This window comes from Salmo salar, chromosome ssa14 (genome assembly GCF_905237065.1).
Source record: "Salmo salar chromosome ssa14, Ssal_v3.1, whole genome shotgun sequence".
Classification (NCBI taxonomy): Eukaryota; Metazoa; Chordata; class Actinopteri; order Salmoniformes; family Salmonidae; genus Salmo; species Salmo salar.
Genome location: NC_059455.1, coordinates 48,820,520 through 48,837,637, shown reverse-complemented (window position 1 = coordinate 48,837,637; position 17,118 = coordinate 48,820,520). Strand labels below are relative to the sequence as shown.

General features: G+C 49.2%; 1 protein-coding gene across 8 annotated transcripts in view; it reads right to left on the bottom strand.

Moving 5' to 3' along the window:
* The window catches only part of LOC106595545 (receptor-type tyrosine-protein phosphatase mu), a 633,856-nt gene that overhangs the window by 188,773 nt on the left and 427,965 nt on the right, over positions 1-17,118 (bottom strand). The window lies entirely within an intron of this gene.

The window sequence follows — 17,118 nt, the reverse complement described above, 5'->3', positions numbered from 1 at the left end:
CCCACCTCCATTACCAAGGACCTAGCATCTACCACTCCCACCTCCACAACCAAGGAACTAGCATCTACCACTTCATCTACCACTCCCACCTCCATTACCAAGGAACTAGCATCTACCACTACATCTACCACTCCCACCTCCATTACCAAGGAACTAGCATCTACCACTCCAACCTCCATTACCAAGGAACTAGCATCTACCACTCCACCCTCCACTACCAAGGAACAAGCATCTACCACTCCCACAACAAAGGAACTAGCATCTACCACTCCCACCTCTATTACCAAGAAACTAGCATCTACCACTACATCTACCACTCCCATTATCAAGGAACAAGCATCTACCACTCCCACCTCCATTACCAAGGACCTAGCATCTACCACTCCCACCACCACCAACAAGGAACTTGCATCTACCACTCACACCTCCACTACCAAGGAACAAGCATCTACCACTCCCACCTCCATTACCAAGTACCTAGCATCTACCACTCCCACCTCCATTACCAAGGAACTAGCATCTACCACTACCACCTCTACTACCAAGGAACAAGCATCTACCACTCCCGCACCCCTTACCAAAGACCTAGCATCTACCACTCCCACAACCAAGGACCTAGCATCTACCACTCCCACCTCCACAACCAAGGAACTAGCATCTACCACTACATCTACCACTCCCACCTCCACTCCCAAGGAACAAGCATCTACCACTCCCACCCCCATTACCAAGGAACTAGCATCTAACACTCCCACAACCAAGGAACTAGCATCTACCACTCCCACCTCCACAACCAAGGAACTAGCATCTACCACTCCCACCTCTATTACCAAGGAACTAGCATCTACCACTACATCTACCACTTCAACCTCCACAACCAAGGAACTTGCATCTACCACTACATCTACCACTCCCACCTCCACTACCAAGGAACAAGCATCTACCACTCCCACCCCCATTACCAAGGAACTAGCATCTAACACTCCCACAACCAAGGAACTAGCATATACCACTCCCACCTCCACTACCAAGGAACAAGCATCTACCACTCCCACCCCCATTACCAAGGAACTAGCATCTAACACTCCCACAACCAAGGAACTAGCATCTACCACTCCCACCTCTATTACCAAGGAACTAGCATCTACCACTACATCTACCACTCCCATTACCAAGGAACAAGCATCTACCACTCCCACCTCCATTACCAAGGACCTAGCATCTACCACTCCCACCACCACCAACAAGGAACTAGCATCTACCACTCCCACCTCCACTACCAAGGAACAAGCATCTACCACTCCCACCCCCATTACCAAGGAACTAGCATCTAACACTCCCACAACCAAGGACCTAGCATCTACCACTCCCACCTCCACAACCAAGGAACTAGCATCTACCACTACATCTACCACTCCCACCTCAATTACCAATGAACTAGCATCTACCACTCCCACCTCTATTACCAAGGAACTAGCATCTACCACTACATCTACCACTACCACCTCCATTAACAACGAACTAGCATCTACCACTCCCACCTCCATTACCAAGGACCTAGCATCTACCACTCCCACCTCCACAACCAAGGAACTAGCATCTACCACTCCCACAACAAAGGAACTAGCATCTACCACTACATCTACCACTCCCACCTCCATTACCAAGGAACTAGCATCTACCACTACATCTACCACTCCTACCACCATTACCAAGGAACTAGCATCTACCACTCCCACCTCCATTACCAAGGAACTAGCATCTACCACTCCACCCTCCACTACCAAGGAACAAGAATCTACCACTCCCACAACCAAGGAACTAGCATCTACCACTCCCACCTCTATTACCAACGAACTAGCATCTACCACTACATCTACCACTCCCACCTCCACAACCAAGGAACTTGCATCTACCACTACATCTACCACTCCCACCCCCATTACCAAGGACCTAGCATCTAACACTCCCACAACCAAGGAACTAGCATCTACCACTCCCACCTCTATTACCAAGGAACTAGCATCTACCACTACATCTACCACTCCCATTACCAAGGAACAAGCATCTACCACTCCCCCCTTCATTACCAAGGACCTAGCATCTACCACTCCCACCTCCACCAACAAGGAACTAGCATCTACCACTCCCACCTCCACTACCAAGGAACAAGCATCTACCACTCCCACCCCCATTACCAAGGAACTAGCATCTAACACTCCCACAACCAAGGAACTAGCATCTACCACTCCCACCTCCACAACCAAGGAACTAGCATCTACCACTACATCTACCACTCCCACCTCCATTAACAACGAACTAGCATCTACCACTCCCACCTCCATTACCAAGGACCTAGCATCTACCACTCCCACCTCCACAACCAAGGAACTAGCATCTACCACTACATCTACCACTCCCACCTCCATTACCAAGGAACTAGCATCTACCACTCCCACCTCTATTACCAAGAAACTAGCATCTACCACTACATCTACCACTCCCATTATCAAGGAACAAGCATCTACCACTCCCACCTCCATTACCAAGGACCTAGCATCTACCACTCCCACCACCACCAACAAGGAACTTGCATCTACCACTCACACCTCCACTACCAAGGAACAAGCATCTACCACTCCCACCTCCATTACCAAGTACCTAGCATCTACCACTCCCACCTCCATTACCAAGGAACTAGCATCTACCACTACCACCTCTACTACCAAGGAACAAGCATCTACCACTCCCGCACCCCTTACCAAAGACCTAGCATCTACCACTCCCACAACCAAGGACCTAGCATCTACCACTCCCACCTCCACAACCAAGGAACTAGCATCTACCACTACATCTACCACTCCCACCTCCACTCCCAAGGAACAAGCATCTACCACTCCCACCCCCATTACCAAGGAACTAGCATCTAACACTCCCACAACCAAGGAACTAGCATCTACCACTCCCACCTCCACAACCAAGGAACTAGCATCTACCACTCCCACCTCTATTACCAAGGAACTAGCATCTACCACTACATCTACCACTTCAACCTCCACAACCAAGGAACTTGCATCTACCACTACATCTACCACTCCCACCTCCACTACCAAGGAACAAGCATCTACCACTCCCACCCCCATTACCAAGGAACTAGCATCTAACACTCCCACAACCAAGGAACTAGCATATACCACTCCCACCTCCACTACCAAGGAACAAGCATCTACCACTCCCACCCCCATTACCAAGGAACTAGCATCTAACACTCCCACAACCAAGGAACTAGCATCTACCACTCCCACCTCTATTACCAAGGAACTAGCATCTACCACTACATCTACCACTCCCATTACCAAGGAACAAGCATCTACCACTCCCACCTCCATTACCAAGGACCTAGCATCTACCACTCCCACCACCACCAACAAGGAACTAGCATCTACCACTCCCACCTCCACTACCAAGGAACAAGCATCTACCACTCCCACCCCCATTACCAAGGAACTAGCATCTAACACTCCCACAACCAAGGACCTAGCATCTACCACTCCCACCTCCACAACCAAGGAACTAGCATCTACCACTACATCTACCACTCCCACCTCAATTACCAATGAACTAGCATCTACCACTCCCACCTCTATTACCAAGGAACTAGCATCTACCACTACATCTACCACTACCACCTCCATTAACAACGAACTAGCATCTACCACTCCCACCTCCATTACCAAGGACCTAGCATCTACCACTCCCACCTCCACAACCAAGGAACTAGCATCTACCACTCCCACAACAAAGGAACTAGCATCTACCACTACATCTACCACTCCCACCTCCATTACCAAGGAACTAGCATCTACCACTACATCTACCACTCCTACCACCATTACCAAGGAACTAGCATCTACCACTCCCACCTCCATTACCAAGGAACTAGCATCTACCACTCCACCCTCCACTACCAAGGAACAAGAATCTACCACTCCCACAACCAAGGAACTAGCATCTACCACTCCCACCTCTATTACCAACGAACTAGCATCTACCACTACATCTACCACTCCCACCTCCACAACCAAGGAACTTGCATCTACCACTACATCTACCACTCCCACCCCCATTACCAAGGACCTAGCATCTAACACTCCCACAACCAAGGAACTAGCATCTACCACTCCCACCTCTATTACCAAGGAACTAGCATCTACCACTACATCTACCACTCCCATTACCAAGGAACTAGCATCTACCACTCCCCCCTTCATTACCAAGGACCTAGCATCTACCACTCCCACCTCCACCAACAAGGAACTAGCATCTACCACTCCCACCTCCACTACCAAGGAACAAGCATCTACCACTCCCACCCCCATTACCAAGGAACTAGCATCTACCACTCCCACAACCAAGGAACTAGCATCTACCACTCCCACCTCCACAACCAAGGAACTAGCATCTACCACTACATCTACCACTCCCACCTCCATTAACAACGAACTAGCATCTACCACTCCCACCTCCATTACCAAGGACCTAGCATCTACCACTCCCACCTCCACAACCAAGGAACTAGCATCTACCACTACATCTACCACTCCCACCTCCATTACCAAGGAACTAGCATCTACCACTCCCACCTCTATTACCAAGGAACTAGCATCTACCACTACATCTACCACTCCCATTACCAAGGAACAAGCATCTACCACTCCCACCTCCATTACCAAGGACCTAGCATCTACCACTCCCACCACCACCAACAAGGAACTAGCATCTACCACTCCCACCTCCACTACCAAGGAACAAGCATCTACCACTCCCACCTCCATTACCAAGTACCTAGCATCTACCACTCCCACCTCCATTACCAAGGAACTAGCATCTACCACTACCACCTCTACTACCAAGGAACAAGCATCTACCACTCCCCGCACCCCTTACCAAAGACCTAGCATCTACCACTCCCACAACCAAGGACCTAGCATCTACCACTCCCACCTCCACAACCAAGGAACTAGCATCTACCACTACATCTACCACTCCCACCTCCACTCCCAAGGAACAAGCATCTACCACTCCCACCCCCATTACCAAGGAACTAGCATCTAACACTCCCACAACCAAGGAACTAGCATCTACCACTCCCACCTCCACAACCAAGGAACTAGCATCTACCACTCCCACCTCTATTACCAAGGAACTAGCATCTACCACTACATCTACCACTTCAACCTCCACAACCAAGGAACTTGCATCTACCACTACATCTACCACTCCCACCTCCACTACCAAGGAACAAGCATCTACCACTCCCACCCCCATTACCAAGGAACTAGCATCTAACACTCCCACAACCAAGGAACTAGCATCTACCACTCCCACCTCCACTACCAAGGAACAAGCATCTACCACTCCCACCCCCATTACCAAGGAACTAGCATCTAACACTCCCACAACCAAGGAACTAGCATCTACCACTCCCACCTCTATTACCAAGGAACTAGCATCTACCACTACATCTACCACTCCCATTACCAAGGAACAAGCATCTACCACTCCCACCTCCATTACCAAGGACCTAGCATCTACCACTCCCACCACCACCAACAAGGAACTAGCATCTACCACTCCCACCTCCACTACCAAGGAACAAGCATCTACCACTCCCACCCCCATTACCAAGGAACTAGCATCTAACACTCCCACAACCAAGGACCTAGCATCTACCACTCCCACCTCCACAACCAAGGAACTAGCATCTACCACTACATCTACCACTCCCACCTCAATTACCAATGAACTAGCATCTACCACTCCCACCTCTATTACCAAGGAACTAGCATCTACCACTACATCTACCACTACCACCTCCATTAACAACGAACTAGCATCTACCACTCCCACCTCCATTACCAAGGACCTAGCATCTACCACTCCCACCTCCACAACCAAGGAACTAGCATCTACCACTCCCACAACAAAGGAACTAGCATCTACCACTACATCTACCACTCCCACCTCCATTACCAAGGAACTAGCATCTACCACTACATCTACCACTCCTACCACCATTACCAAGGAACTAGCATCTACCACTCCCACCTCCATTACCAAGGAACTAGCATCTACCACTCCACCCTCCACTACCAAGGAACAAGAATCTACCACTCCCACAACCAAGGAACTAGCATCTACCACTCCCACCTCTATTACCAACGAACTAGCATCTACCACTACATCTACCACTCCCACCTCCACAACCAAGGAACTTGCATCTACCACTACATCTACCACTCCCACCCCCATTACCAAGGACCTAGCATCTAACACTCCCACAACCAAGGAACTAGCATCTACCACTCCCACCTCTATTACCAAGGAACTAGCATCTACCACTACATCTACCACTCCCATTACCAAGGAACAAGCATCTACCACTCCCCCCTTCATTACCAAGGACCTAGCATCTACCACTCCCACCTCCACCAACAAGGAACTAGCATCTACCACTCCCACCTCCACTACCAAGGAACAAGCATCTACCACTCCCACCCCCATTACCAAGGAACTAGCATCTAACACTCCCACAACCAAGGAACTAGCATCTACCACTCCCACCTCCACAACCAAGGAACTAGCATCTACCACTACATCTACCACTCCCACCTCCATTAACAACGAACTAGCATCTACCACTCCCACCTCCATTACCAAGGACCTAGCATCTACCACTCCCACCTCCACAACCAAGGAACTAGCATCTACCACTACATCTACCACTCCCACCTCCATTACCAAGGAACTAGCATCTACCACTCCACCCTCCACTACCAAGGAACAAGCATCTACCACTCCCACAACAAAGGAACTAGCATCTACCACTCCCACCTCTATTACCAAGGAACTAGCATCTACCACTACATCTACCACTCCCATTACCAAGGAACAAGCATCTACCACTCCCACCTCTATTACCAAGGACCTAGCATCTACCACTCCCACCACCACCAACAAGGAACTTGCATCTACCACTCACACCTCCACTACCAAGGAACAAGCATCTACCACTCCCACCCCCATTACCAAGGAACTAGCATCTAACACTCCCACAACCAAGGAACTAGCATCTACCACTCCCACCTCCACAACCAAGGAACTAGCATCTACCACTACATCTACCACTCCCACCTCAATTACCAATGAACTAGCATCTACCACTCCCACCTCTATTACCAAGGAACTAGCATCTACCACTACATCTACCACTCCCACCTCCATTAACAACGAACTAGCATCTACCACTCCCACCTCCATTACCAAGGAACAAGCATCTACCACTCCCACAACAAAGGAACTAGCATCTACCACTCCCACCTCTATTACCAAGGAACTAGCATCTACCACTCCCACAACAAAGGAACTAGCATCTACCACTCCCACCTCTATTACCAAGGAACTAGCATCTACCACACCCACCTCCATTACCAAGGACCTAGCACCTACCACTCCCACCAACAAGGAACTAGCATCTACCACTCCCACCTCCACAACCAAGGAACTAGCATCTACCACTCCCACAACAAAGGAACTAGCATCTACCACTCCCAACTCTATTACCAAGGAACTAGCATCTACCACTCCCACCTCCACTACAAAGGAACTAGCATCTACCACTCCCACAACAAAGGAACTACCAAATACCACTCCCACCTCCACTACCAAGGAACAAGCATCTACCACTCCCACCTCCATTACCAAGGACCTAGCATCTACCACTCCCACCTCCATTACCAAGGAACTAGCATCTACCACTACCACCTCTACTACCAAGGAACAAGCATCTACCACTCCCGCACCCCTTACCAAAGACCTAGCAACTACCACTCCCACAACCAAGGACCTAGCATCTACCACTCCCACCTCCACAACCAAGGAACTAGCATCTACCACTACATCTACCACTCCCACCTCCACTCCCAAGGAACAAGCATCTACCACTCCCACCCCCATTACCAAGGAACTAGCATCTAACACTCCCACAACCAAGGAACTAGCATCTACCACTCCCACCTCCACAACCAAGGAACTAGCATCTACCACTCCCACCTCTATTACAAAGGAACTAGCATCTACCACTACATCTACCACTTCCACCTCCACAACCAAGGAACTTGCATCTACCACTACATCTACCACTCCCACCTCCACTACCAAGGAACAAGCATCTACCACTCCCACCCCCATTACCACGGAACTAGCATCTAACACTCCCACAACCAAGGAACTAGCATCTACCACTCCCACCTCCACTACCAAGGAACAAGCATCTACCACTCCCACCCCCATTACCAAGGAACTAGCATCTAACACTCCCACAACCAAGGAACTAGCATCTACCACTCCCACCTCTATTACCAAGGAATTAGCATCTACCACTACATCTACCACTCCCATTACCAAGGAACAAGCATCTACCACTCCCACCTCCATTACCAAGGACCTAGCATCTACCACTCCCAACACCACCAACAAGGAACTAGCATCTACCACTCCCACCTCCACTACCAAGGAACAAGAAACTACCACTCCCACCCCCATTACCAAGGAACTAGCATCTAACACTCCCACAACCAAGGACCTAGCATCTACCACTCCCACCTCCACAACCAAGGAACTAGCATCTACCACTACATCTACCACTCCCACCTCAATTACCAATGAACTAGCATCTACCACTCCCACCTCTATTACCAAGGAACTAGCATCTACCACTACATCTACCACTCCCACCTCCATTAACAACGAACTAGCATCTACCACTCCCACCTCCATTACCAAGGAACTAGCATCTACCACTCCCACCTCCACAACCAACGAACTAGCATCTACCACTCCCACAACAAAGGAACTACCATCTACTACTACATCTAACACTCCCACCTCCATTACCAAGGAACTAGCATCTACCACTCCCACCTCCATTACCAAGGAACTAACATCTACCACTACATCTACCACTCCCACCTCCATTACCAAGGAACTAGCATCTACCACTCCAACCTCCATTACCAAGGAACTAGCATCTACCACACCCACCTCCATTACCAAGGACCTAGCATCTACCACTCCCACCAACAAGGAACTAGCATCTACCACTCCCAACTCTATTACCAAGGAACTAGCATCTACCACTCCCACCTACACTACCAAGGAACTAGCATCTACCACTCCCACAACAAAGGAACAAGCAAATACCACTCCCACCTCCACTACCAAGGAACAAGCATCTACCACTCCCACCTCCATTACCAAGTACCTAGCATCTACCACTCCCACCTCCATTACCAAGGAACTAGCATCTACCACTACCACCTCTACTACCCAGGAACAAGCATCTACCACTCCCGCGCCCCATTACCAAAGACCTAGCATCTACCACTCCCACAACCAAGGAACTAGCATCTACCACTCCCACCTCTATTACCAACGAACTAGCATCTACCACTACATCTACCACTCAAACCCCACAACCAAGGAACTTGCATCTACCACTACATCTACCACTCCCACCCCCATTACCAAGGACCTAGCATCTAACACTCCCACAACCAAGGAACTAGCATCTACCACTCCCACCTCCATTACCAAGGACCTAGCATCTACCACTCCCACCTCCACAACCAAGGAACTAGCATCTACCACTTCATCTACCACTCCCACCTCCATTACCAAGGAACTAGCATCTACCACTACATCTACCACTCCCACCTCCATTACCAAGGAACTAGCATCTACCACTCCAACCTCCATTACCAAGGAACTAGCATCTACCACTCCACCCTCCACTACCAAGGAACAAGCATCTACCACTCCCACAACAAAGGAACTAGCATCTACCACTCCCACCTCTATTACCAAGGAACTAGCATCTACCACTACATCTACCACTCCCATTACCAAGGAACAAGCATCTACCACTCCCACCTCCATTACCAAGGACCTAGCATCTACCACTCCCACCACCACCAACAAGGAACTTGCATCTACCACTCACACCTCCACTACCAAGGAACAAGCATCTACCACTCCCACCCCCATTACCAAGGAACTAGCATCTAACACTCCCACAACCAAGGAACTAGCATCTACCACTCCCACCTCCACAACCAAGGAACTAGCATCTACCACTACATCTACCACTCCCACCTCAATTACCAATGAACTAGCATCTACCACTCCCACCTCTATTACCAAGGAACTAGCATCTACCACTACATCTACCACTCCCACCTCCATTAACAACGAACTAGCATCTACCACTCCCACCTCCATTACCAAGGAACTAGCATCTACCACTCCCACAACAAAGGAACTAGCATCTACCACTCCCACCTCTATTACCAAGGAACTAGCATCTACCACTCCCACAACAAAGGAACTAGCATCTACCACTCCCACCTCTATTACCAAGGAACTAGCATCTACCACCACCCACCTCCATTACCAAGGACCTAGCATCTACCACTCCCACCAACAAGGAACTAGCATCTACCACTCCCACCTCCACAACCAAGGAACTAGCATCTACCACTCCCACAACAAAGGAACTAGCATCTACCACTCCCAACTCTATTACCAAGGAACTAGCATCTACCACTCCCACCTCCACTACCAAGGACCTAGCATCTACCACTCCCACCAACAAAGGAACTAGCATCTACCACTCCCACCTCCACAACCAAGGAACTAGCATCTACCACTCCCACCCATTACCAAGGAACTAGCATCTACCACTCCCAACTCCATTACCAAGGAACTAGCATCTACCACTCCCACCTCCACTACCAAGGAAGTAGCATCTACCACTCCCACACCACAAAGGAACTAGCATCTACCACTCCCACCCGTTACCAAGGACCTAGGATCTACCACTCCCACCTCCACAACCAAGGAACTAGCATCTACCACTACATCTACCACTCCCACCTCAATTACCAATGAACTAGCATCTACCACTCCCACCTCTATTACCAAGGAACTAGCATCTACCACTACATCTACCACTCCCACCTCCATTAACAACGAACTAGCATCTACCACTCCCACCTCCATTACCAAGGACCTAGCATCTACCACTCCCACCTCCACAACCAAGGAACTAGCATCTACCACTCCCACAACAAAGGAACTAGCATCTACTACTACATCTACCACTCCCACCTCCATTACCAAGGAACTAACATCTACCACTACATCTACCACTCCCACCTCCATTACAAAGTAACTAGCATCTACCACTCCAACCTCCATTACCAAGGAACTAGAATCTACCACTCCCACCTCCAATACCAAGGAACTAGCATCTACCAATCCCCCCTCCATTACCAAGGAACTAGCATCTACTACTCACACCTCTATTACCAAGGAAAAAGCATCTACCACTCCCACCTCCATTACCAAGGAACTAGCATCTACCACTCCCACCAACAAGGAACAAGCATCTACCACTCCCACCTCCATTACCAAGGACCAAGCATCTACAACTCCCACCAACAAGGAACTAGCATCTACCACTCCCACCTCCACAACCAAGGAACTAGCATCTACCACTCCCACAACAAAGGAACTAGCATCTACCACTACATCTACCACTCCCACCTCCATTACAAAGGAACTAGCATCTACCACTCCATCTACCACTCCCACCTCCATTACCAAGGAACTAGCATCTACCACTCCCACCTCCATTACCAAGGAACTAGCATCTACCACTCCACCCTCCACTACCAAGGAACAAGCATCTACCACTCCCACCTCCATTACCAAGGACCTAGCATCTACCACTCCCACCAACCAGGAACTAGCATCTACCACTCCCAACTCCACAACCATGGAAGTAGCATCTACCACTCCCACAACAAAGGAACTAGCATCTACCACTCCCAACTCTATTACCAAGGAACTAGCATCTACCACTCCCACCTCCACTACCAAGGAACTAGCATCTACCACTCCCACAACAAAGGAACTAGCATCTACCACTCTCACCTCCACTACCAAGTACCTAGCATCTACCACTCCCACCTCCATTACCAAGTACCTAGCATCTACCACTCCCACATCCAAGGAACTAGCATCTACCACTCCCACCTCCATTACCAAGGAACTAGCATCTACCACTACCACCTCTACTACCAAGGAACAAGCATCTACCACTCCCGCGCCCATTACCAAGGACCAAGCATCTACCACTCCCACAACCAAGGAACTAGCATCTACCAATCCCACCTCTATTACCAAGGAACTAGCCTCTACCACAACATCTACCAATCCCACCTCCACAACCAAGGAACTAGCATCTACCACTACATCTACCACTCCCACCCCCATTACCAAGGAACTAGCATCTAACACTCCCACAACCAAGGAACTAGCATCTACCACTCCCACCTCTATTACCAAGGAACTAGCATCTACCACTACATCTACCACTCCCATTACCAAGGAACAAGAAACTACCACTCCCACCTCCGTTACCAAGGACCTAGCATCTACCACTCCCACCTCCACAACCAAGGAACTAGCATCTACCACTACATCTACCACTCCCACCTCAATTACCAATGAACTAGCATCTACCACTCCCACCTCTATTACCAAGGAACTAGCATCTACCACTACATCTACCACTCCCACCTCCATTAACAACGAACTAGCATCTACCACTCCCACCTCCATTACCAAGGACCTAGCATCTACCACTCCCACCTCCACAACCAAGGAACTAGCATCTACCACTCCCACAACAAAGGAACTAGCATCTACCACTACATCTACCACTCCCACCTCCATTACCAAGGAAATAGCATCTACTACTACATCTACCACTCCCACCTCCATTACCAAGGAACTAGCATCTACCACTCCCACCTCCATTACCAAGGAACTAGCATCTACCACTCCACCCTCCACTACCAAGGAACAAGAATCTACCACTCCCACAACAAAGGAACTAGCATCTACCACTCCCAACTCTATTACCAAGGAACTAGCATCTACCACACCCACCTCCATTACCAAGGACCTAGCATCTACCACTCCCACCAACAAGGAACTAGCATCTACCACTCCCACCTCCACAACCAAGGAACTAGCATCTACCACTCCCACAACAAAGGAACTAGCATCTACCACTCCCAACTCTATTACCAAGGAACTAGCATCTACCACTCCCACCTCCACTACCAAGGAAGTAGCATCTACCACTCCCACAACAAAGGAACTAGCAAATACCACTCCCACCTCCGTTACCAAGGACCTAGCATCTACCACTCCCACCTCCACAACCAAGGAACTAGCATCTACCACTACATCTACCACTCCCACCTCAATTACCAATGAACTAGCATCTACCTCTCCCACCTCTATTACCAAGGAACTAGCATCTACCACTACATCTACCACTCCCACCTCCATTAACAACGAACTAGCATCTACCACTCCCACCTCCATTACCAAGGACCTAGCATCTACCACTCCCACCTCCACAACCAAGGAACTAGCATCTACCACTCCCACAACAAAGGAACTAGCATCTACCACTACATCTACCACTCCCACCTCCATTACCAAGGAACTAGCATCTACCACTACATCTACCACTCCCACCTCCATTACCAAGGAACTAGCATCTACCACTCCCACCTCCATTACCAAGGAACTAGCATCTACCACTCCACCCTCCACTACCAAGGAACAAGCATCTACCACTCCCACAACAAAGGAACTAGCATCTACCACTCCCACCTCTATTACCAAGGAACTAGCATCTACCACACCCACCTCCATTACCAAGGACCTAGCATCTACCACTCCCACCAACAAGGAACTAGCATCTACCACTCCCACCTCCACAACCAAGGAACTAGCATCTACCACTCCCACAACAAAGGAACTAGCATCTACCACTCCCAACTCTATTACCAAGGAACTAGCATCTACCACTCCCACCTCCACTACCAAGGAAGTAGCATCTACCACTCCCACAACAAAGGAACTAGCAAATACCACTCCCACCTCCGTTACCAAGGACCTAGCATCTACCACTCCCACCTCCACAACCAAGGAACTAGCATCTACCACTACATCTACCACTCCCACCTCAATTACCAATGAACTAGCATCTACCTCTCCCACCTCTATTACCAAGGAACTAGCATCTACCACTACATCTACCACTCCCACCTCCATTAACAACGAACTAGCATCTACCACTCCCACCTCCATTACCAAGGACCTAGCATCTACCACTCCCACCTCCACAACCAAGGAACTAGCATCTACCACTCCCACAACAAAGGAACTAGCATCTACCACTACATCTACCACTCCCACCTCCATTACCAAGGAACTAGCATCTACCACTACATCTACCACTCCCACCTCCATTACCAAGGAACTAGCATCTACCACTCCCACCTCCATTACCAAGGAACTAGCATCTACCACTCCACCCTCCACTACCAAGGAACAAGAATCTACCACTCCCACAACAAAGGAACTAGCATCTACCACTCCCAACTCTATTACCAAGGAACTAGCATCTACCACACCCACCTCCATTACCAAGGACCTAGCATCTACCACTCCCACCAACAAGGAACTAGCATCTACCACTCCCACCTCCACAACCAAGGAACTAGCATCTACCACTCCCACAACAAAGGAACTAGCATCTACCACTCCCAACTCTATTACCAAGGAACTAGCATCTACCACTCCCACCTCCACTACCAAGGAAGTAGCATCTACCACTCCCACAACAAAGGAACTAGCAAATACCACTCCCACCTCCGTTACCAAGGACCTAGCATCTACCACTCCCACCTCCACAACCAAGGAACTAGCATCTACCACTACATCTACCACTCCCACCTCAATTACCAATGAACTAGCATCTACCTCTCCCACCTCTATTACCAAGGAACTAGCATCTACCACTACATCTACCACTCCCACCTCCATTAACAACGAACTAGCATCTACCACTCCCACCTCCATTACCAAGGACCTAGCATCTACCACTCCCACCTCCACAACCAAGGAACTAGCATCTACCACTCCCACAACAAAGGAACTAGCATCTACCACTACATCTACCACTCCCACCTCCATTACCAAGGAACTAGCATCTACCACTACATCTACCACTCCCACCTCCATTACCAAGGAACTAGCATCTACCACTCCCACCTCCATTACCAAGGAACTAGCATCTACCACTCCACCCTCCACTACCAAGGAACAAGAATCTACCACTCCCACAACAAAGGAACTAGCATCTACCACTCCCAACTCTATTACCAAGGAACTAGCATCTACCACACCCACCTCCATTACCAAGGACCTAGCATCTACCACTCCCACCAACAAGGAACTAGCATCTACCACTCCCACCTCCACAACCAAGGAACTAGCATCTACCACTCCCACAACAAAGGAACTAGCATCTACCACTCCCAACTCTATTACCAAGGAACTAGCATCTACCACTCCCACCTCCACTACCAAGGAAGTAGCATCTACCACTCCCACAACAAAGGAACTAGCAAATACCACTCCCACCTCCGTTACCAAGGACCTAGCATCTACCACTCCCACCTCCACAACCAAGGAACTAGCATCTACCACTACATCTACCACTCCCACCTCAATTACCAATGAACTAGCATCTACCTCTCCCACCTCTATTACCAAGGAACTAGCATCTACCACTACATCTACCACTCCCACCTCCATTAACAACGAACTAGCATCTACCACTCCCACCTCCATTACCAAGGACCTAGCATCTACCACTCCCACCTCCACAACCAAGGAACTAGCATCTACCACTCCCACAACAAAGGAACTAGCATCTACCACTACATCTACCACTCCCACCTCCATTACCAAGGAACTAGCATCTACCACTACATCTACCACTCCCACCTCCATTACCAAGGAACTAGCATCTACCACTCCCACCTCCATTACCAAGGAACTAGCATCTACCACTCCACCCTCCACTACCAAGGAACAAGAATCTACCACTCCCACAACAAAGGAACTAGCATCTACCACTACATCTACCACTCCCACCTCCACTACCAAGGAAATAGCATCTACCCCTCCCACCGCCAATGAACTAGCATCTACCACTCCCACCTCCATTACCAATGAACTAGCATCTACCACTCCCACCTCCATTACCAAGGAACTAGCATCTACCACTACATCTACCACTCCCACCTCCACTGCCAAGGAACTAGCATCTACCACTCCCACCTCCATTACCAAGGAACTAGCATCTACCACTACATCTACCACTCCCACCTCCACTGCCAAGGAACTAGCATCTACCACTACATATACCACTCCCACCTCCACTGCCAATGAACTAGCATCTACCACTCCCACCTCCACTACCAAGGAACTAGCATCTACAACTCCGTCTACCACTCCCACTAACTTAACTAACTCTTCAAACTAAAAGTTACAGCGGGAAAGACCAGATAATAAAAGTTTGAAAACAGGCCTGTATCCCCCCCCCCCCCCCCCTGCTATTGTCAAGGCGTTTTTCCCCTTGCCAGTCCCTTCGTTCCAGATATTGAATGCAGTTATCAAATGGCCCCCTATTCAATACATAGTGCACTACTTTATCACTATATGGCTCTAGTAACTATATAGGGAGTAGGATGCCATTTTGGGACACAGATAAGAGCACACCCAACTAATCTACAGCACACATAAATAAAGTGACATTGTGTTATTTCAGGCCTGCTTGACATGGAGAACAGGGGCTGCGGCTAATGTAAATGTAGGCTGAAGCTATTGGGTGACATGGAGAACAGGGGCTGGGGCTAATGTAAACGTAGGCTGAAGCTATTGGGTGACATGGAGAACAGGGGCTGGGGCTAATGTAAACGTAGGCTGAAGCTATTGGATGACATGGAGAACAGGGGCTGGGGCTAATGTAAACTTAGGCTGAAGCTATTGGGTGACATGGAGAACAGGGGCTTGGGCTAATGTAAACTTAGTCTGAAGCTACAATACATGGTTATAGGAAGGCTA